General features: G+C 37.4%; 1 protein-coding gene across 17 annotated transcripts in view; it reads right to left on the bottom strand.

Annotated features, from left to right (window-relative positions):
* Positions 1 to 24,392, bottom strand: part of IMMP2L (inner mitochondrial membrane peptidase subunit 2) — a 917,103-nt gene that overhangs the window by 881,378 nt on the left and 11,333 nt on the right. For 2 of the 17 annotated variants that reach the window (XM_081537156.1, XM_081537155.1), the window contains exon 3: positions 12,948 to 13,024. The exons of 14 other annotated variants lie outside the window; for them this stretch is intronic. The gene's annotated coding sequence lies outside the window, so the exon portion shown is untranslated. Of the gene's footprint in view, positions 1 to 12,947; positions 13,025 to 17,730; positions 17,784 to 24,392 lie in introns of those variants that run through there. One more of the 17 variants, XM_081537157.1, reaches the window with a different exon arrangement.

Raw genomic sequence — 24,392 nt, 5'->3', positions numbered from 1 at the left:
TCAATGAACCAGAATCCCCACCAAAAGTGGAGTAATTGGGAGTCTTAATTATTGGTTTAATTCATTAAAATTACTAGGTATTGGCTGCCCCCAGTATCTGGGTAGATGTGACTTAAAAAGGGTCAGAAAATAGATTTTCTCAGAGTAACATTTATCCCACTGTGCTCTGCCACAATGCTGAAAGTTCTTAGCACTGGAGAACATGGGCAGAGTTTCTTAAACTTAAGTGATCACAAAAGTCACCTGTCTTGCTTATGGAAAACATAGACTCCTGGGACTCAACCTGACTAAGAGGAGATTCTCAAGGGTAGATGTGTGGATCATGTATATCAGAATCATCTAGGGGAGCATTTGCAAATTATATATGTGTGCTTAGTCACTCAGCCGTGTCCAACTCTTTGCGACTGTATGAACTATAGTCTGCCAGGCTCCTCTGTGCATGGGATTTTTCAGGCTAGAATACTGGAGTGGGTATTCATTTCCTTCTACAGGGGATCTTCCTAACCCAGGGATTGAACCTGAGTTTCCTGTATCTCTTGCATTGCAGGAGGATTCTTTACCCGCCCCTCATAATACATGGTGATATTCTGTGATCTCTAGTATTATACTATAGGGAAGAACAAATACATATGTGTTAAAAAAATTCTTAGATAATTCTAACATGCTGTCTCTGGTCTTCCTCCCTGTCCACAACCCTCATTCACTCTCATCGGAGAACCACTAGCCCAAAAAAGGAAATCATTTTAGAGGGAAATATTTTTTAGTAGCTTCATTGAGGTATCATTTACATACCATAAAATTCACCCACTCTAAGTGTATACAGTTCAAAGATTTTTAGCAAATTTATGCTGTTGTGGAATCATCACCACAATACATTTTTGAAGTATTCTGTCACCCCTATAAGTTCACCCATGCCTATCTGAAGGCCAGTTCCCATTCCCATCCAAGCCCCAGGAATATACTGCTCTCTTCTCTAAGAGATGTGCATTTTGAAGAAATTTTAGTTTTTTTGGTCTGGCTTGTTTCATTTAACACAATATTTTTGAGGTTCATCCATGTTGTTGCATTTATAAGTAGTTCATTTTTTTTTACTGCTAAACATTTCATTGTATTGATGTCATAATTTACCTTTTCATCAGCTGATGGGACATTTGGATTGTTTCCAGTTTTGAGCGATTGTGAATAAGGCTGCTGTAAGTCTCTGCATACAAGTCCTTGTGTGAATATATGCTTTCATTTATCTTGAGTAATTACTTAGGAGTGGAATTGCTTGGTTACATGAAAAGTGTATTTTTAGCATTTTGAGGACTGCCAAACTGTTTTCCAAGGTGATTGTATCATTTTACATTTTCACTAGCAATACATGAAGGTTTTTGGCTTCTTCGGATCCTAGCCAACACTGGGCATTCTAACTGTGGTTTTGATTGGCATTTCCCTAAAAATTGATAATGTCGAACATCTTTTCATGAGCTTAGTAGGAAGTCTTGCCTTTATTAAAGTGTCTGCTCAGATCTTCTGCCAATTTTGTAACTGGTTTGTCTTCTTATTGAGTTGTAAGGATGTGTGTGTATATATATGTGTGTGTGTATATATATGCTTAGTCGCTCAGTCATGTCTGACTCTTTGTGAACCCATGGACTGCAGTCTGCCAGGCTCCTCTGTCCATGGGGATTCTCCAGGCAAGAATACTGGAGTGGATTGCCATGCCCTTCCCTCCAGGGCTTCTTCCCAACCCAGGGATCGAATCCAGGTCTTCCACGTTGCAAGCAGATTATCATCTGAGCCACCAGGGAAGATCACGTGTATATATATATAGCTATATATACACAGGTACAAGTCTTTTATCAGATACATGTTTTGCACATATTTTCTCCCTCTGTGTGTCTGGCTCTTTTATTTTCTAAAAGATATCTTTTGAAGATCAAAACAAAAAGATAATTAGTAATCTTTAGAAATGTGAACTCCAGCATCAAATTATTTATTTTTGAACTGTGTGACTTATATGTACAGTTTAAGTCAAAAATTCTCAGAAGGAATGAAATAGCAAGCAAAAATAAAGAACGAAAAACTGTCAAAAGTAATGAAGGGGAGAAATATAATGGGGTTAGACATAAAGTGAGTCATGTTCTGGCAATGAAACCCAACTTTAAAAGTCCACACTGGTAGACTGATGAAGATAAAGGTCCTCTATTTTGACCTAAAACCACTTCTCTGACAGAGATAATTATAATTGTCTGTTGGAGAGTAATGAACACCTGGATGCTAAGAGAGGTGAAATTTTAAGTCAGAAATATTAAAATGCAAATGAACTCCAAGAGGATGTTGTACTACACTGATGTAAAGAGAAAACAACACCAGAAATCAATAAGAAATGCAAATTCATATAAGCTTCCTAAGTTTGGGGAAGGACTCCTTCCACTTGCAAACCTCATGCATTTATCCCCACCTCTCCTTCTGCCTTGGTTGGAGCTGAGGCTGGCAGTGCTCTGCAGAGGCAGTGTCACCAAACAGGGAAACTCAGTAGGAAGGTGAATGAATCCAACCATGCTCAGTTGCTCAGTCATGTCCAACTCTGCAACCCCGTGGACTGTAGCCCACCAAGCTCCTCTATCCATAGGATTTCCAGGCAAGAATACTGGAGTGAGTTGCCATTTCCTACTCCAGGGGATCTTCCTGACCCAGGGATTTAACCTGTGTCTCTCATGTCTCCTGCATTGGCAGGCAGGTTCTTTACCACTAGTGCAACATGGGAAACAGATCTCAGGTCAAATCATGATCCAATCATGTGAATTTGGGCAAATTACTTCATCTTTCCAAGTCACAATTTTTTCAAATAAGAAACCTTGTAGGGTGTTTCAGATATTCAGAATGTTCATATTGTGTGTGTGTGTTAGTAAAGCATTTGCATGAAGAAAGAAAACACCCATAAAACTAGCATACTATGTGCAACGTATTAGAGAACAATGGTGAGATAATCAAATTAAAGGTATTTCTTCAGATAAAAGCATTAGCCATGTCCAAAGAAGAGGACTAACGATGATAAATTTAAAAAGGGCAAGAAACTTAAGAATGGCCATTACTTATAATTAAACCAATAAAGCCTATCTTCTAAATAATGGGACACCTAATATCCAGATGATAGTTTTCTTCTGCTTTGAACCTGAACTTTTTCTAAGATTTGATGGGTTAAGGATGATCATAGTTCCTGATACCAGCCAATTAAAAAGAATTATGAGTGCCAACACCAGCAATGCCTTAGGTGTCGTGAGGATTATTTTTAAACAGAATATAAAAAATATACGACTTAGCAACAAAATTGGACCACAGGAATAAATTATATATTAGATACTAGAAAAAAAGAAAAGAAAGATAAGAGATGGAATTGGAAGAAAAAAATTCATGAAAGAAGCTTTAAAGAAAAAAAAAAACGAATTAGAATGTAGGTGGCAGTTTAGGAACATTCACTATAAAATTCTCAAAACTTTTCTGTATGCTTAAAATTTTTCATTGAAATGTTGAAAAATAAAAGAAGTATAAATTACACTTAGTAAATGTCTCAGGCAAGAGGAAAATGTGATTATACGAGTAAAGGTACATATGGGCATACTGAGATAGTGTGAATGCCGGCCAAACCAGGGAAAAAGAGATATATTAAGAGCAGTGAGGGATAAGACTGGATTTAATACTTATTTTTTATTTTGTTTTGCTTTGTTTCTTAGCAATATGGAAATATTCATCACTCCAATATTTTTGAAATCACATAAAACAAAATCACAACAGCTGCCCTCTCTAAGAGCTGGCTCAGGCCACCCTAATCCTATGGATTATCCTTATCCTTTAACTCCACATAGACACCATTTGACTGCATTTACAACTAAGGCCCAATCACAAATTTCAGTTATTAAGATGCCATAAATTCTGCAAAAAAACAGTTTACCATAAAAATTAACAGGACAGCAAATAGTTCTTTATGGAATGAGAAAAATCCTATTAAGTGATAACCATTAGCAAGGAGAAGCTAGGTAAGATTTAAACTCTAATAACCACAAAACTGAGATTTCAACACTGCACTCTATATATATTTTTTTCCAATTTAATAGAAAAGCATAACTGCTGTCATTAAGAAGAAGCTAAAGGCAATGTGGATGTTAAGGTAACAATGTGGCAACTTAAATATATGTGTAAATGAAACAGACCAGGTACTTATCCACAACCCAAACAAAGTAATTAGAGGACTTTGGACTATTTCACCATAAGCCTATTTATTCCTAAAGCAATAATACTTTGAATTAGCTAAAGAACTTATTTCCTGCATCAGAATACTTGCTGAACAGCTAAAAAGAAAATACTGCATTATTTAGCATTTAAGCTGTGAGTGCAATTGGCTTTTAAAAAGTTAAGTGAACCTGTAAAAGGAAAAAGCATGCCTCTCAAAAGCAAAATCTCAAAACCCTTCAAAAATCAAAACTAAGAAATAAAAGTGAGACAAGGGAAATAAGGAAAAAATAATGACACTGAGAATGTATAAGAAGAAGGACACAAGATAAACAAGAAGAATATTAGAAACTAAGTGTCAGGCAATAATATGGGTGATAGGGAAATGGCCCCAGAAACACCATGTGACACATATTTCCTAGAGCACAGCTGTCCTACTGTCTACAATTACTTCATACCCATTTATGCTAGTTACTTTTCACAATACCTCTGTTTCTGCCCTATTTTTATGTGGTACAAGGGTCTCCAATGGGTTGGGCAGAAAAGGCAATTTTTTAAAACAAACATGCTATTAGGGTCTCATGAAAATCTTATCCTGACCCCCTCTCCCCACCATGCCTCAAATATGTTGCTTTCTTTAACTAGCTGCTACTGCTGCTAAGCCGCTTCGGTCATGTCCGACTCTGTGCGACCCCATAGACGGCAGCCCACCAGGCTCCGCCGTCCCTGGGATTCTCCAGGCAAGAATACTGGAGTGGGTTGCCATTTCCTTCTCCAGTGCATGAAAGGGAAAAGTGAAAGTGAAGTCACTCAGTCGTATCCGACTCTTAGCGACCCCATGGACTGAAGCCTGCCAGGCTCCTCCGTCCATGGGATTTTCCAGGCAAGAGTACTGGAGTGGGGTGCCATTGCCTTCTCCATCTTTAACTAGTCACCAACTCAAATTCACATCAAGAGATAAGGAGCAAAAACATAGCTTTTGGGGGGGGTGGGTAGGACAAATTGGGAGACTGGGATTGACATGTATACACCTTGTCATTGTTGTTTAGTCGCTGTTGTGTCCAACTCTTTGCAACCCCATTGACTGTAGCCCACCAGGCTCCTCTGTCCATGGGATTCTCCAGGCAAGAATATTGGAGAGGGTTACCATATCCTTCTCTAATACACTACCATGTGCAAAACAGGTAACTAGTGGGAACCTGCTGTATAGTGCAGGGAGCTCAGCTTGGTGCTCTGTGATGACATAGTTGGGTGGGATGGGGGCTGGGGGTGGGAGGCAGGCCCAAGAGGGAAGGGATACATGTATACATATAGCTGGTTCACTTCATTGTACAGCAGAGACTAACACAACATTGCAAAGCAATTATACTCCAACTTTTTTTTTTTAATGACTTTTCCTTTGATCAGGATTGGAAAGAGGACGTAGGCGGGTTTCTCAAGGTAGCCAACCCCACTAGACCCCAGAGACAAAGATGGGAAGAGAAGGTCACAAAAAAATGTGAGACCAGGAAACTCAAGGTAACCAGCAAACAAACAGCCAGCCCAGGGACTTATTTTACTCTTCAGAGAATCAGAAATCTATAAATTAGAAACACAGGCTCCCCCAGCAGGGGAAGCACATTAAGGCTCTGATTAGTCTGTCAAAACTAAAGCCTGTCCAAACTATGGTCGCAATTTTTGGAAGGCTGCCACAGCCGGTCCACGGCAGCTGCATGTCCACGGGGAGCTAACAGTGGCAGTGCCAGCTCAGAATCAGATAAAGATGCAGCCGGATGAGAAGATTCACGCTATTTAAATGGAGAGCAACCAAGGTCTTGAGAGCGAGTGGCTATGGTCTTTTATACTTTTAAGTGTAAGCGCACCCTCAGGCACACACACTTGAAATGGCAACAAAGGCCAAGCTGGCAACATATTTAAAAAAAAAAAAGGCAGCCTAGAGGTCAGAGTACAAAGAGGCTCCTCCTATACAGCCTGGGGATTGGGGCAGATGGAGCACAGCACTCTATGGACTTGAGTGTCTGCTGTACAGAAAGTCCAGGGATCGTGACGAGCCCCTGGTGAACATTACAGCATATGGAGCTGAGATGCTTATTTAGATTGCTCCCTGCACAGAAATGCCTTCTTTTGATTCTGCTTCCTTGCTGGTATATTAGAAGATTCTGTTTCAGATATCTGTGAAATTTCATTAACATGCAATGCCCTGAAGTTACAATGTATCTGCCAAAGTATTTAAAATTACTCATAGAAATATGGAAGGGTGTGGAAAAAATGGTTTAATAAGGTAAGCAGGGATCTGCAATAAACTATAATGACCCCTACTACACAATTTCAAAGAATTATCAGAAGTTGGAGAAATAAAGCAATTTAAAAAGTCCTCCATTATTATTATTATTATTTTGTGGATCTGTTTTCAAATACCTGACCAGTAAGAGTTGATGGCTGTCAAATATAGCTTAGCATAGTATTATGGAACATTCCATCAGTTCAATATAAGACTCTTTAAATGAACTAATGTGATATTAGAGAAGTAGTCAAATATAGGGCTTCCCAAGTGGCTCAGTGGTAAAGAATTGGCCTGCCAAGAGGGAGGCACAGGTTCGATCCCCTCCCTGGAGAAGGAAATGGGAACCCACTCCAGTATTTTTGCCTGGGAAAGCCCATGGTCAGAGATGCCTGGCGTGCTATAGTCCATGGGGTCGCAGGAGTCAGACACAACTTAGCAACTAAACAACAAGCCGAATACATGAATGGAACAGTCAAGGGACCTATGGAGGTCTAGATATATTCCTACAAATTCCTTGTCAGGTCTCCCTTCAAAATGAGTAGTCCAATTCCCATCTTTTTAAGGGTGCGTTGATCTTAGAAAGAGACTTGCTTCTAGCAAAGAGAATGTGGTAGAAATGATGCTGTGTGACTTCTGAAGCTAGCCAAAAAAAAAAGGTAGCTTTCTCTCGCCTCTCTCTGCTTGATAACTACCTCTAGGCAAGCTAGCACCAGGTCCTGAGGACAGCCAGACCTGGCAAAAGTCCAATCAGAGAACAATTGAGGCCCCCCTCCCTGCAAGAGCCAGCACCCTCTGGCCAAACATGGGAGTGAGCCACCTGTAAGCAGACCCTCCTGCCTCAGTTAAGCCCTCAGATGACAGTGGTTCCAGTTGAAATCTTAACCTCAGACTTAAAAGAAATCATGAGCCAGAATTGTGGAGCTGAACTGCTCCCAAATTTCTCACCCTTGGAAACTCTGAAAGAGAATAAACGTTTAAAGCCACTGAGTTTGGAGGTAATTTATTTTGCAGAAATAACTAACATAATAGTAAACCCAGAAATAAATACAAAGACACAAAGAAATTGGGTATATGATAGAGACTTTCACACTGATGGAGAGGAGCTTAAATTAACAAATGATGTTAACTAATCAGTGTTTAGAGGGAGGGAAAAAAAGGTGGATATTCATTTTACTCATTATAGAAAGATAAATTCCAGAAAATTCAAAGATTAAATATAAGAAATAAACACAAATGCAATAAAAGAAAATAAAGGCAGACAGTCTTTTAGGAGTGGAAATAGGCATTTTTGAACATTTTACAAATCCAGGAAACATAAAAAAGATTGATGGATTTGACTCCATAAAAATCAAAACATCCCATAAATAAGATTATAAAATAATCAGCATGATATTAAAAATTGCAATATATATTAATCCCAAAGGTATATCTCTAAAATCACACAATTCTTATTTTTTAAAAAGGTAAATGTTCTGAGAGAAAAGTGAGTAACATGAAATACATGAAAGGCACTTCACTGAAAGCAAAATAAAATATGGATGTTATACAGAGGTATAAAAAAATGTTCAACCACATTAATAATAAAACCAATACAAATAAAAACAAAATATCGCCCTTTAACCTATCAGACTGGCAAAGATGCAGAAAACTAAAACCATCCTGTGTAGAACATAGAATTTCTCATGCTCTCCTGGGAGCATAAATAGGTACAATCTTTCTTGAAAGCAACATTGCAATAAGGACCAAGTGAAAGTGAAGTGAAGTCGCTCAGTCGTATCCGACTCTTTGCGACCCCATGGACTGTAGCCCACCAGGCTCCTCCATCCATGGAATTTTCTAGGCAAGAGTACTGGAGTGGGTTGTCATTATGCAAACACATACCTCTGATGCAGAGACACCACTTCCTGGGTACAAAGATATGATCTAGAATTTTCAGTACACCACTCTTTACAATAGTGAAAAACTGAAAACAGCCTAAACATCCACAAAAAAATAAAGAAATGAACTTTGACATGCATATAGTAAAATCATTTGCAATCATTAAAAAGGACACTGTATAGCTATACTGTTTGACATTGTCCTAAAAGAAAGTTGGAAGATACTAAGTATAACATGAACTCATTTATGTGAAATTTTATATACACACATCATCATGAAAAGAGGTCAGATGAAGAACAGTAGGCACACAAATGATGACAGTAGCATTTACTGGCAGTCAAGGATTTTTACTTTCTTCTTTATTCTTTCCCATATTATTTAAATTCTCTATAATGGGTATATATCATGTTTATATACTAAAGCAAATTAATAGCCTCTTCTGCTACAACAGGTATTTCTTTAATGTAAATTAGTTCACATGCAGGAAAGTTTCATTTCCTGCCTTCAAGACTCTCCTCTATAGTAAACTATCCAAGGAAGCTGAGAGTACAGATGAAGAAATGAAAAACATTTCCCCCTGTGTTTAAAATAAAACTGATAAGTCAACACCCTGGACTAGACTTTTAACTTAATGAAAATGGTCTCTGTTAAAAGTGAGTAACTTTAAGGATCAAAAACTCAAAGGAGGAAAATCAGGGTGTAAGGCCAAGGACTGATGGTGATACTGGGTATAAATGCCAGTTGAGATTTAATCATGCTGTTATTTTTATTGCAATTGTCATTTCTTGGTGCCAGTTCTGTTTACAAAATTCCACTGGTTTCAAACCATCTGTTCCCAACCCTATTTTCCCTAGAAGTTCTATCACGTTTAGCACAAGATTTTGCAGAATTAAAGATTTTCCAGGAATGTAAACATGACAGGAAGAGAGAACTGCCTCTGCTATTCTGAGTAAAACACGGAGGTAGAGAAACATTCCATAAGTAAAAAAGAAAAATGAAAAGAAACATTAAACTTTATTTTGATTCAGCAAGAGATTCTAAGGAAAGATGTGAAATACAGGACAAAACAATCTCAATATTCTCGGTTTTGACCACACATCTATATACATATAACTATGCAAGTCAGAAAAGTTTAAGCAAGACAGAAAATTAAACAGGCATCAATTACGGTGGATGAAGGGGCATTAATCTGATTAATTTTTTTAAGTGGCACAAACAGGGGAGAGGTTTTTTTTTTTTCTGATATAAAAAATTTGTGGAAATGGGCAGTTTAAACTGACCCTGTATTGCCCCCATGGAAGTTCATCTGTCATCTTTTTTTTAAGCTATCTTATTAAGCTTATCTTATGATTGATACGGAGAAGGCAATGGCACCCCACTCCAGTACTCTTGCCTGGAAAATCCCATGGACGGAGGATCCTGGTAGGCTACAGTCCATGGGATCGCTAAGAGTCGGATACGACTGAGTGACTTCACTTTCACTTTTCCCTTTCATGCACTGGAGAAGGAAATGGCAATCCACTCCAGTATTCTTGCCTGGAGAATCCCAGGGACGGCAGAGCCTGGTGGGCTGCTGTCTATGGGGTCGCACAGAGTCGGACACAACTGAAGCGACTTAGCAGCAGTAGCAGTATGATTGATATACCAAAAGCTATACATATTTAATGTATTCAAAACTTGGTAAGTTTAGAGACAAGTATATACTCATGAAACCATCACCACAATATATATCATAAAAATAGCAGATCCCTCCAAAAGTTTTCCCCACCATCTTTCAATCCCATTAATTTTTGAATATAATATTTAATTACGTGTTCAAGCTGGATTTAGAAAAAGCAGAGGAACCAGAGATCAAACCACCAACATCGATTAGATCACAGAAAAAGCAAGCGAATTCCAGAAAAACATCTACTTCCGCTTCATTTACTATGCTAAAGCCTTTGATTGTGTGGATCACAACAAAAAACGATGGAAAATTCTTAGAGATAGGAATACCAGACCATTTACCTGCCTCCTGAGAAATCTGTATGCAGGTCAAGAGGCAACAGTTAGAATCAGACATGGAACAACAGACTGGCTCAAAATTGGGAAAGGAGTATGTCAAGGCTATATATTGTCATCCTGCTTATTTAACTAATACAGAGTACATCATGCTGGACTGAATGAAGCACAGCTGGAGTCAAGACTTAAGGAGACACATCAGTAACCTCAGATATGCAGATGACACCATATGGCAGAAAGAGAAGAGGAACTAAAGAGACTCTTGATGAAAGTGAAAGAGGAGAGTGAAAAAGCTGGCTTAAAACTCAACATTTAAAAAACTAAGATCATCACCTCTGGTCTCATCACTTCATGGCCAACAGATGAGGAAACAATGGAAACAGTGACAGACTTTATTTTATTGGGCTCCAAAATCACTGCAGATGGTGACTGCAGCCATGAAATTAAAAGACACTTGCTCCTTGGAAGAAAAGCTATGACAAACCTAGACAGCATATTAAAAAGTAGACATTACTCAGCCAACAAAGGTCCGTCTAGTCAAAGCTACAGTTTTTCCAGTAGTCATGTATGGATGTGAGAGTTGGACCATAAAGAAGGTTGAGCAACAAAAAATTGATGCTTTTGAACTGTGGTGTTCAATAAGACTCTTGAGAGTCCCTTGGACTGCAAGGAGATCAAATCAGGCAATCCTAAAGGAAATCAACCCTGAATATTCATTGGAAGGACTGATGCTGAAGCTGAAGCTCCAATTCTTTGGCCACCTGATGCAAAGAGCCAACTCATTAGAAAAGACCCTGATGATGGGAAAGATTGAAGAAAGGTAGAGAAGGAGACGACAGAGGATGAGATGGTTGAATGGCATCATCAGCTCAGTGGACATGAGTTTGAGCAAGCTCTGGGAGATGGTGAAGGACAAAGAAGCCTGGCAGTGCTGCAGTCCTTGGGGTCACAAAGAGCTGGACAGGACTGAGAGACTAAACAACAATAATTGAGGTAGGTGGCGGAGAAATGCAAACAATGAGGGGAGCAGTTCTGAAACTATTTTAGATACATTGTAGAACTGAGCAAAAGAGAAATGGTGTTAGCTGGGAGCCAGGGTGCTCACTATGGAAAAGAGGACATACAAATACACAGAGGAGAACCAAGGAATAACCTTTCACACAACTAAAAGCAAAGACACCCTAGTATCAAAGAGTATATCTAGAACTTGGGATACTAGGTTCTGATATGATTTGTTACAATAAAGAACCAGGGCTCTTCAAGAAAGGATTGATTCCAGGGCTGGGCAGGGAAGGTATAGAATGGAAAGTAAAATGGAAACGTGTGTGTATCTAAACTATTCCAAATGTACAGTTTTAGTAATTACACCAGTAGTATAAAATGATTAGACTTTTGCAGGTTTAAGAAACAGCTGACATTAAAATTATCTAAACCCAAAGAATATGGGACGAGGGTGGCAGGGGCAGGGGGAACTGAGTGATGATTACCAAAAAAAGAGAACTGAGTTGGCATCTCTTCCTTCAGCATTTACTCCTTTCATGTCAATAAACATTTATTGAGTACCTGTTATGTGCTAGGCATCATATCAGTGTCTTTACTGAAAGAATGAAGATATATCTGTGTATCTGTATAGATGCTGAACATTAAACATTGTTCTTTTGAATTACACTAGCCTTGTGATAAGGTTAAATGGGCCATAAAGGTAAGATGAAGACAGATTTCATAAAGGACAGGGGTGATTGGGGATGTTATGGAAAGACAAACTACACTGTATTCTATAATCTTTGGCCCTTCTACTCTCAGAGAATGACTTTATCACCCAAACAGCTTCCCCAGGGTCAACATGGTAGTTAACCAAAGGGATCTCTCCTGAAAAAATACAAATGGTAACTTTTTTGGCTTGAAGTCCTTTAATATGTTTCCACTTCCTATAGCATATCATGTTCTAGCCAAATCCAGCAACACAACATTTATCACACTTGATTTTCTCATCCTCACCTCCAATTAGCTGTGAGTTGTGTGAGGGCAGGGACACTTATTCACTGCCATACCTCAGTGCCCGCAAGGAAGTGTTTGATATTCAATACAGCTTTATCAATGAATAAATCATTTCCAATAACATTACTAAAAATAATTCTTCATTTAATGATTTTTGGTACGCTAACCTCAAAATTTCCTGTCCAGGTCAACTATCTATATTAGATTCAGAATGAGATGGCTGTTGGAGATGCATGGGTTGAGAAAAGGCAATTACTCAATCACATGAAACAAACTGTGAGTTGTATGTGTGTGCACACATAGGTGAGCATGTGTGTATGTTTATCTGATTATCCTCATCTCTCATCTGATGTGTTTGTGTGTGTATGTGTGTATGTGTGTGTGTGTGTGTGTGTGTGTAACTTCCAGAGGTTTTTTGCTTTTTGTTTTTTTGGTCCTTTTTTCTTTTTTTCTTCAATAAATCATAGCACAGCACTCATGTCTAAAGGCAGTAAGGATGGGTAACAAGGATCAAGTAACTTTCACAATCCATTCAATTATCAGACAGTAAGAACTTTCTTTAAAGGCTTACTTTTACAAAGTATTTAGCTTGTTTTTCCTTAAAAGCAGTGTTTTTCAATCATTGCTCCATGGTGTCCTGAGGATTCCCTAGGGCCAAAAGAAGCAGGCACTAAATGAGCAGAGCTCTGAACCCTGACTCCTGGCTTCAATCAGAGCCACTATGCTTTTATCTTTTTTTTTTAATAATAATTGAATTCCAAAAAAAATTTTCCTTGAAGAAGAGTTCACCATATTAAAATATGAAGAAAAGAAAAAAGGTTAAAAAAATCACCACCTTAAAGAATCAGTGGTAGATTGAGGCTCACACTCTATAATTCAAGCCCTTAATGTCTTTCATATTTCTTGTTTAGAGTACATTCATCTCTGTCAGGTTTATAGGCCCTTATTTGTGCTAAAATGAGAAATACCACTTGAATACAGAAATATGTAGGTAGAGAGAAAATAGCATGAGTTTTGAGAAGTGTATTTAATCTCTGATACAGCTGTTTCTAAATTTATCTTATAATGTTTAATGGCATTATTTATGTACCAATCTTCAAGTTAACGATTCATAACACAGAATACCAAAATAATCTAATTGAACAACAGAAAACCCCACTGTAAATGCCAGCTGCTGCTGTTTTCATGTACTATCAACAAATATCCCATCTCACTGCAATACTCGTAGAAAAAAGATCGCCTGAAGTGGAAAAACCCACCAAACTCACATTTAACGATCAATTTTAGCTATTTTGCCAAGAAACAGAAGAGGGACAAGATAACTGAAACCAGGCCCTCTAACACGCAACATTCAGAAGACCAGTGGGGAGAGTTTGATCTGCTGTTGAACACACACATAGATGAGAAGCACAAGTGGGATTCTCTCAAATAGAAGGCTTCTGCTGTCTATGCACAACAGCATGGGGGTTGTGGAATGGTACACACTAGAGAACACCTGCTGTAAGCTGAAAGCGTTAGTCGCTCAGTCGTGTCCGACTCTTTGTGACCCCATGGACTGTAGCCTGCCAGGCTCCTCTGTCCATGGAATTTTCCAGCCAAGAATACTAGAGCGGGTTGCCATTCCCTTCTCCAGGAGATCTTCCCGACACAAGGGTCAAACCTGGGTCTCTTGCATTATAAGCAGATTATTTACCATCTCAGCCACCAGGGAGATCCCAGAACACCTGCTCAACACCCACAATCAAGTCTCAACTCTCTATTAATACTACATTGTGTGTGTGTGCTTAGTCTCTCAGTCGTGTCTGACTCTTTGTGACCCCACGGACTGTAGCCCATGAGGCTCCTCTGTCCACGTGGATTCTCCAGGCAAGAATACTAGAGTGGGTTGCTATGGCCTCTGAGCCACCAGGGAAGCCAAGCAGTAAGTTAGGGGAATCCAAAATCTTTAGAGCTGAACACATATAATTATTGATAAAATCTAATAAGCTGAGAAAGGTTAAAAGATAAACTGAGGCATATTAAAATTCTAACAGTTTATTTGAGCAAAAATCAATTCAAACAGGTCAGTGCCAAAACAGAAGTGGTGAGGAGTGCTACACTAAGAGGAGTTCAAGGAGACATTCTTAAACCGAAAAGAAGGAAGCAAAGAATGGAAATATTTGATTGGCTACAGATGAAAGTTGAGTTGGCGGCTGGTGATTTGTTGTCCTTAGGTTTCAATTTTGTAAATCTAAAGCATCTACAGGCTTAGATTTTGGCTTAAATAGGTCACTCCCACGGCATTAGAGCTACCTCAATCAAATGGTCTCCTTGTTTAACAGAAACAACCAACCTCATTTTTACCTCTTCTGGGAAAACTTACATGAGTATTCTGACTCACAGAGCCATCTTCCACCCCTCAGCTCCTCTGGCATGTACTAGCCACACCCACATATGCCAGCCTGTATTATTATATTTTCACAGAATGTCTGTTCTCCCCAGCTAGACTGTAAGCCACCAAAGGGCAAACACCATGTTTCACTCCTTCCTATATATCCTAAAAGTCTGAGAATTTTACTAAGCATTTGCAGGTGCTAAATAAATATTTCTTGACTGCTTGTTTAATTTTACATATGGTTTGTATTAATATCCACTTAGAATGTTGATGGAAAGACAGTTTGGCATGGTTGTGTCTGACACTCCATTCTTTTAAATGCCTGGGACCATAAGGGAGCAATTGGTCGGCCAGAACAGCCAGTGTTGAGATTCACCCAATCAATCTGATAATACCTCCATGCATGTATCACTCCCAAAGAACCAAGTACCCAGCCTCTCCTAGAGCCAAACCTCTTCTCTTCCCATGCTCAGTACCGAATTAGAAATCAGAAAACTTGGATTCAAGAACCAATTATGCCAAGGACTAGGCAATTTATTTCACCCACATAAGTAGACTAACTCTAAGGTTCTCGGCTCTATCTATAATTCCATGAGACTAATTTCAAACCTTTACCTTCCACATTAGAAATTCATGGAATGGACCCTTCCTCCCATACTAAAATTACCTGTCTTTCATGATACCTGTCATCATTATCATCATTGCACCTGTGCTCCAACACCTTTCGGACTTCTCTCAGTTAACATACTCATGAAAGTATGTTCATTTCTAATGATGACACTGTTAAATTTCTCATCTGATCTTTATTTCATATCTGTGTTTATGTAACTAACACACATCAAGTAACTAATTGGATAGTACAGAACAACATACACACTTGGAGAAACCTGTTAACATGTCCCTGCTTTCAGCGGCAAAGACAAGTATAACCCTATTTACAAAGAACCACCAGTGATAACAAATAAAATTAAATCATCTTCATGTTGGTCACCAAATAGGTTCTTTTCAAATTAATCAACAGCTCAGTGGCCCTGAAAATAATACTCTGGTCCTTTCAATTTTGTAAGAAACTTACTGTCTAATCAACATTAAATGATATTAGGGAATGTCACAATGTTACAGTAAATGACTTAGAAAGAAAATCCAGTAAAATTTTTGATAGATTTGGATGAATATATAAGCTAGATAAAAAAATACATGAGTCATATAGAAATTCAAAGTAATTTAAATTAATATTTTAAATAATGAATAAATTTTGCACAACCTAATGTATCTCTGTACTACAAAAAGACTAGGCATATCACCCAAAGACCTCTCCCTGCCAAATACTTGTTAACCAATTAATTAAAAAGTAGGATGGCAATTTCAGTTCTTCTTATCTAGAAAAACAGAGCCATGATAAAATCCAGACAAAAGATCCAGTTTTACAAGTTAGATATAGGTATCTGAATCCTCCAGGAAAGATTTAATGTTATTTTTCCTTGGTGAAAATTATACCAACACTTTGCGACATTCTTGCTCAGTAGTAAAGAATCTGCCTGCCAACACAGGAAACGTGAGTTTGATCCCTCGATCCAGAAGATCCCTCGTAAGAGGAAATGGCAATCCACTCCAGTATTCTTGCCTGGAGAATCCCATGGACAGAGGAGCCTGGCCAATTGCAGTCTGTGAGGTCACAAAGAGTCAGACAAGATTGAGCATATTACGTTTGCGACATTTGAGGTATTAACCTCAAACACCCAATAACCTCAATATTAAACAGTTGCATAAAAATTTTTGACTAACAGAACATGAGTTTTGTTTCATTTTTAACAAAGATAGAGCTATTGGCCAATCACAGAATCAGTACTCTTCCACAAATTATTATCAAATCCATAAACCCTGAAAGAAGCCTTAACTGGAAAAAGAAGGAAAAATCATTAAAAAAAAAAAACTTCGTGAAACTAATGAAATAAAAATTTTAGTCTAGTGAAGCAAGTTCATTTTGTATTGTCTAAAATAGTATATCACTGTGTCAATGACAGACACTACAACAATTTTTGTTATTCTATCAACTAATCCCTACATTAACTCTATTTTTATCCCTAAACACAGATGTAAACTGATGCTCAGAGCATTTAGTAATCTTCCTAAGGTCACACAGATATTAGGCAGCAGAGATGAATCCAGATAATCTGACCCTGTGGCCTGTACACTTAAGCACTATGCTCCACTGGCTCCCAGTAAATATTCACCACTCCCAGTAAACACAGATCAGGATGGGTTATTGATCTCATAACTGCTATTACAGCATTGAGGTGCAAATTACAGGAAAAGTATCTGAATACACAATTAGTTCAATCCACCATAACAGTCAGACACGACTTAGCGACTGAACAACAACAAACATAAAAGACACATGCTTAAGTCTCTTTCATTTCTAATAAATGTTCAAATCAGTAAAGGATACAAAAGGAAGTATAGTACAAATGTATACACAGAATCAATTAATAGAAAGATATAATTAGAGTTGTCTTTGAACTTAACAAGTACTGAAAACCCGAAACCCGTACTATCTCGCTGTCCTTTCAGCTCTCTGAACTGCCTCTTAGAATTTGAAATTCCACTGCTGAATCAAAGGAAAGGTGGAAGACAAGTGCATTCCAAAGCACTGTGCCCTTTTGCATTCTCCCTTCCACATTTACTACCCTGGATCTTTAAATATTCGACCAGAAGCTAAACCAATTCAAATGCATGTATAAAATGTGAAACTGGAAATGTCGCAAACTCAACATGACCTTTAAAGTGTAACATTTCCCACAATCATTTAGTTAATACTAGAAAAACATTTTACAGTGTTTAAAGCATAATCCTCATGTGTAATATCTGCAGCAAATATAAAAGCAAATACAGAACAAAGTACTTAAAAATCAACCACGTTTTTTAAACAAAAGCTGCAACTAATTTTAAACTACGACTTCTTCTGTAGTAGTTACATTACCTTTTAAACATCCATAACCCTATTAGGGTACTCAGCTTTTCAAATACAAAGCTGATGAAACTCCAGTCACCTCTTGCAATTGGTAGGGACTACTAGTATGACTAATTCTCCCCCAATTTACCCATATTCATCTGCTTGAAAGCAAAAATATCTATCAGGCAAAAGGCCAACTGGGCCCTCTCTGACAGCCAACAAGACCACACTTGATTAATCCCAAGGCACTGGTCTCAACAGCACATTTTCTAACCAACCAGTCTCCTCAGTCAAAGATACTTTAAGCAAAGACAATAATTAGGTACTCGATATTATCATAAAATCAAATTTTGAATGAGAGCAAATGTAGTCTTCTCACTTCAGATCCAATCATACATTTGTTAAAAGTAAAGATATGCAAATCAATGCTAATGGGATGGCAAACTTTCCCCAAGAGAGAATCACACTTGAGATAAATCGACACTCATAATTTTTTAATTTCATAATCAAGTAGCAATCCTTGAGAATCTCTCTTTCCCTTTTGACTACTTTGATTAAGTATTTTCAATAGAAGCTGATCAGAAAATACATTTTCTCAGACTCTTTTTTTTCTGCACCTCTCCAAGTAGGAGAGAAAAATTAGCCAGAAAAATGAAATTAGAATCCACCCCATTCCCATTTACTAAGCAGTGCAGACATGTATATCCCACTGCCTTTAACACTTGAGAATTAGGAAGAAAAAGACTTCAAGAAAACAAGCTGAGCAATCTAATATCTGGCTAAAGGACAGATGCTCTCTTTAGAATTGAATATACTTTCTATCAACTCTAGGAATGCAGTTCATATTTCTTTAATGCAAAGAGTGAATGAAAAAGGTTACAGCATGAAGAGAGAAAACAGTGAAACATCAACAAAGGAACTAAATCAGATACCTTCACCTGTCACAGAGAAAAATCAATAAGGCTCAATGAATTTATATTATACATGGACTTACTTAGGGAAAAACTGTGAAATATAATGTCTCCATGGCCCCTGTGTGGAGGGCAAATAGGACTCAAGCTATATTTTAATAGAAAAGCAAAACAAGATGGGAGAAAAGCAGCTGGGGAGGGAAGCTTTACATTTAATTTACGTAAAAATCAAATATATTGTGGTTTTTTTTTTTTACAGGGAAAGGAATGTAACTGGCAACTCTAAGAATGAAACAGGCACAATCAACTTGGCAAGAAACAAAACAGCAAAGGGATTAAGTAACCCTGAGGGTGGTTTACACCCCCAAACAAGACAAGAGTGAGGCAAACTCAAGTAGGAAAAAGACAAAAACCCCATCTCCTCATTTACTCTGAGAGACAGGGTAAGATACACCAGCAACAAAGTCTCAACCCAGAATTCAGGTGCTCTGGTTCTCTCTTTTTTTCTCCCTTCCTCCCTCCCTCCCTCCCTCTCCCCTTCTCTCTCTCTCCCTCTACTTCCCTCTCTCTCATACTCTCAGAGCAAAGGGATGACATATTTTACATTAAGAGAAAATCAAGCAGAAAACAGCTTTGCCTGGTTGGTCAGCTCCCCCATAGAGGCGTCCTACAAACTCCATGAAACTTCTTTTGACCACATCTTCATTTCCCAGAGTCAGCCCTAGAATCTACCCTGATTCTTTTCCAGCATCATCTTGTTCTGCTTTATGATGATACCATTCACTTTCCCTCTTTTCACCTTTACTTATGCTACTCCTTCTGTCCCAAATTTTGTTCCATTTTCTCTACCCTATCAATACTACATCCTAATATCAGCTCAAAGTACCACCCCCTATTATGTGAAATCATAAGCAATCTCCCTTATCTACGTCCCATCCTATGCCACCCCAAAGCTTCAATTATACCCATTTTGGACACAGATTACATTCTGAATTACAGCCTTTTATTTACATATTCATCTTCCCTACCTCTACACCACAGGGTTCTTGGTGGGGGCAAGGGGGGGAGTTACATTATCTTTTTTCAAAGTGTGGTATACATGGCATAAAATTTACTGTCTTCACCATTTTTTAAGTATACAACTCAGTAGTGATAAGTATATTTACATTGTTCTGCCATCTTGTAAAACTGAAACTCTTTACCCACTAAACAACATCTCCTCCAATTCCCTCCTACCCCCAGCCCCTGGCACTCATCTTCCTACTTACTGCTTCTATGAATTTGACTATTCTAGGTACCTTATATACATTGAATCACACAGTATTTGTCTTCTCATGACTGGCTTATTTTAGTTAGCATAATGTCCATCTTGTCACATGTGTCAGAATTTCCTTCCTCTGTAAGACTTAATAAAACTCTACTGCATATACCACATTTTGTTTATTCATTCATCCCCTCATAGACACTTGTGTTGCTCCCATCTTTTAGTTATTATGAATACTGCCACTATGAACATGGGTCTTCATGATCTTGCTTCCACTTCTTTAGGGGATATACCCAAAAGTGGAATTGCTGGCTCATATGGAAACATGCTGGGAAAAATATCAATAACCTCAGATATGTAGATGACACCATCCTAATAACAGAAAAGGAAGAGAAACTAAAGAACCTCTTGATGAAGATGAAAGAGGAGAGTTGAAAAAGCTAGTCTAAAACTCAACATTCAAAGAACTAAGATACTGGCATCCAGTATCATCACTTCATGGCAAACAGATAGGGAAAAGATGGAAAACAGTGAAAGACTATTTTTGTGAGCTCCAAAATCACTGTTGATGGTGACTGCAGCCATGAAATTCAAACACACTTGCTCCTTGGAAGAAAAGCTATGACAAACCTAGACAGGATGTTAAAAAGCAGAGACATCACTTTGCTGACAAAGGTCCATATAGTCAAATCTATGGTTTTTCCAGTAGTCATATGTGGATATGAGAGTTGGACTGTAAAGAAGGCTGAGCACCAAGAATTGATGTTTTTGAACTGTGGTGCAGGAGAAGATTCTTAAGAGTTCTTTGGACTGCAAGGAAATCAAACCAGTCAATCCTCAAGGAAATCAACCTTGAATATTCAACGGGAGGACTGATGCTAAAACTGAAGCTGTAATACTTTGGCCACCTGATGCAAAAAGCGGACTCATTGGGAAAGACCCTGATGCTGGGAAGGACTGCGGATATGAGGAGAAGGGGACGACAGAGGCTGAGATGGTTGGATGCCATCATCAACTCAATAGACGTTAAGTTTGAGCAAATTAACAGGAGATAGCAAAGGACAAGGAAGCCTAGTGTGTTGCAATCCTTGGGGTTGCATAGAGTCGGACATGACTGAGCAACTGAACAACAATGGAAACACTATTTTCATTTTTTCAAGGAACTGTTTTCCAAAGCAGCTGCAGCATTTCACATTCTCATTAACAGTACACAAGGTTTCCAATTTCTCCACATCCTCACCAACACCTGTTACTTTCTATTTTTAATAACAGCCATCCTAATAAGTGTGCATTCCCCTAATGATTAGTGATTTTGAGCTTTTCATGTGCTTATCAGTCACTTATCTATCTTACTCAAGAAATGGTTCAAGTTCTTTGCTCAATTTTTAATTGTACTGTTTGCTTTTGTTGTTGTTGTTATAAGAATTTTTTCATATACTCTAGATATTAATCCCTTATCAAATATATGAATAACTTCTTTTTAAATTTAGTTTTCTATTCTCTAATTTTTCAGAGTTGGCTATAAGTATTACAGAAATATATTTTGAGTTGAACACATTTCTTCTTTTTAGGATTTTTTTTTTTGTATAATATAAAATTCTGGATATCCAAAAAGGGGTACACAGGGGAAAATGTGTACCCCTCCCATCCCAGTTATCCAATATCCGAGTTTCAATCTCGAGTTTCAATTTCTATTTTCCTGTAATTCCCTCCAGAGACTTTCTATGCATTTAGGAGAAAATATGTATCTTAATTTAGTCTCCTCCAAAATAGTAACCTACTAATACCCACTGTTCTGTACCTTGCCTTTTTGACCTAATGATTGGATTTCAGTGTACATAAGCAGCTTTATTCTTTTTAATAGCTACTAAATATTCTACTACATGTACCATAATTTATCCAGTCCCCTAAGGATGAGCATTTGTTTCAAAATGCCCCCAAGAATATCCTTAAATATATATTATTTCACACAAGTACAAGATTTATGGGTTAAATTCTAGGAGGATAAAATAATATGTGCATTTTAAGTTCTGATAACTATTTCTAAATTGTTCTCAACAAAAACTACAAAAGTACCTACATCCATTAGCAATAATGGTATTGTCTATTTCCTCATATCCTCAGTAACTCCTCATATTTTCAAAATTTTTTGTTAGCCAATTTGATAGGTTAAAAAAAAAGAGTTTCTCACTGAAGTTTTATTTTGCATTTCTCTTTTATGAATTGCCTATTTCTAATCTTTCATATCTTTGCCCATTTTTCCTCTGATTTTTGTTTTTTTCCCACTGAGTTGTCGGTATTTTTAATATATCTAGTCCTTTTTCTATGGTATGGGTTGCAAATCTTTCGAGTTTGTCTTTGCTTTTTGTTACAGTTTTCACTTGTTATAGTTTTTTTTTAATCTATTTTTGCCAGTGCATAATTTTAATATAATCAGGTTTTACTATTCTTTTCTTAATGGTTTCTGAGCATCTCTTGCTTTCCATTCACACAATTATGACAGGGAAAATCCTCACTACCTTGTAAGCAAATTACAGCTTCCCAAATGGTCTACTTCTCATTACTCCTTCTGCCTCCAACTGATTCCATACACTTGTCAGATTAATCTTCTTAAAATACTATAAATTAGTAGGGACACAAAAAGTTGAGATTGCAATATAATAAAGGTGCCAACTGTCCTGCCAAGAAGTGACTATTACACTTTTGTCTTGTACTAATTAAGCTCTGTCAAGCATTCTCAAACTCAGAAGTGTACAGTTTTGTATAATATTAGAATATCACTGACCATACCTCCATGTATATTAAACAAGAGGGATGTTTTGATTGTAAACTAAGAATATATTAAATTTACCAGCTGCATCAGGATTTCAACTTCATGGGACTATTTTTATTCTCTCACTCCAGAATCTTTCTACCGAACTCTCCTCTGCCCCAGTGGCTTCAACCACACAGAGACTGGTCATAAGAGCTTAAGAATCCAGCCTTTTCTCACAATAAATAAGAAATAATGTGTCTCTGATTCTGTACAGAACATGGCACTATAACTCATGCTTCTGCAAGAAGGACTAACATTTCAAGCTGACAGTTAGGTAGTAAATATGATCAGCAGCCAAGCACACAAGCAGAATACCCCCAAAACGTATACCTTTCATAAGAAGAAACAAGCAGGCCTATCAGTAAGACAAATTCAGATAAAAAATGCAGGGTTTTTTTTTCCCCTCAGGCACAGTTACATAAGAATCTTTTCAGCAGTATTGCCTTCTTAAATCCAAATCATTATTTCCCTTGATTACTTGGGGAAAAAAAAATTAAGTTGGAAATAGTAACCAAGTATGACTTATTAACCAAATAATTTTTCACATTTCTTTGTAATAAGTTTAAATTTACATAGGATTCTTACTAACAGCTTACATACAGTCCTCAAAATTAGCCAATGAAGTATATTTTATCTCCATTTTCCCAAAAGGAAAATGAAATTCAGAGACCAAAAGTTCATGGTCACATAGATAACAGTAGAGCTAGCATTTGAATAAAAGTCTTCATAACCTCATTCCATATCCTTTTCACTATATATCACCACTTTAATGTCTAGAAATTTACATTTAATGCCTATTTTTAATTTCAAAATAAGATTTTGAATAAATTGTTTATAGTATTAATGCTATGCAGCCATATACAACAAAGATGCCTCAAACTATTAATATTCTAATGTATTTTCACAACCTATTTGTTCAGATTATAGTACTTTTCTTATCCAGAATAGTGAGACTCATAAAAAATACAAGCTAATTAGTTTACAAAGTGCTTCAAACTACTGTTTGATAATAGCAACACTAAATAGTTATTATTTAACAAACCAAGTAATAGTTATTTAGTATCCTCATCTGACACTAACAAAACTCTTATTAAAGTAACTATTAAACAAATAAGCTTTGGGAAAAATACCAAAATGCTTTGTAAATAATCTGCTACACCAGGAAAACTAAAAATTCAGGCAAAATGGCAACATACTATATACACTGATTCCAAGTATATGATATTCTAGTAAAGGCAAAACTATGCGGATAGTAACAAAATCTGTGGTTGCCAGGGGTTAGAAAGAGGGATGAATGCATGGAATACAGTGGATTATTAGAGCAGTGAAATTACTCTGCGTGATGAATCCATAGTGAATTCAAGACATTATACGTTGCCCACACCCACAGAATGTATAACACCAAGAGAGAATCCTAATATAATCTATGAGCATTAGGCATAATGACATGTCAACACAGGTTTAGCAACTGTAATAAATGTACCATTCTGGAAAGCAAGGTTGATAATGAGAGAAGTTCTGCATGTGTAGGGATGGGAAGTATATGGGAAATCTCTGTACCTTCCTCTCAATTTTGCCATGAACCTAAAACTACTCCAAAAAAAAATAAATTGTAGTTTAAAAATTAAGGTTAAAATATCTGTAGCAACTCTAACCTTTTCCCCCAGTGCTTTAGTGGTCCACTTTTACCTATTTAGTG

Source organism: Giraffa tippelskirchi, chromosome 10 (assembly GCF_054371585.1).
Source record: "Giraffa tippelskirchi isolate mGirTip1 chromosome 10, T2T-mGirTip1v1.2.pri, whole genome shotgun sequence".
In the NCBI taxonomy this organism is placed as follows: domain Eukaryota; kingdom Metazoa; phylum Chordata; class Mammalia; order Artiodactyla; family Giraffidae; genus Giraffa; species Giraffa tippelskirchi.
This window is presented reverse-complemented; position numbering and strand designations above follow the sequence as displayed.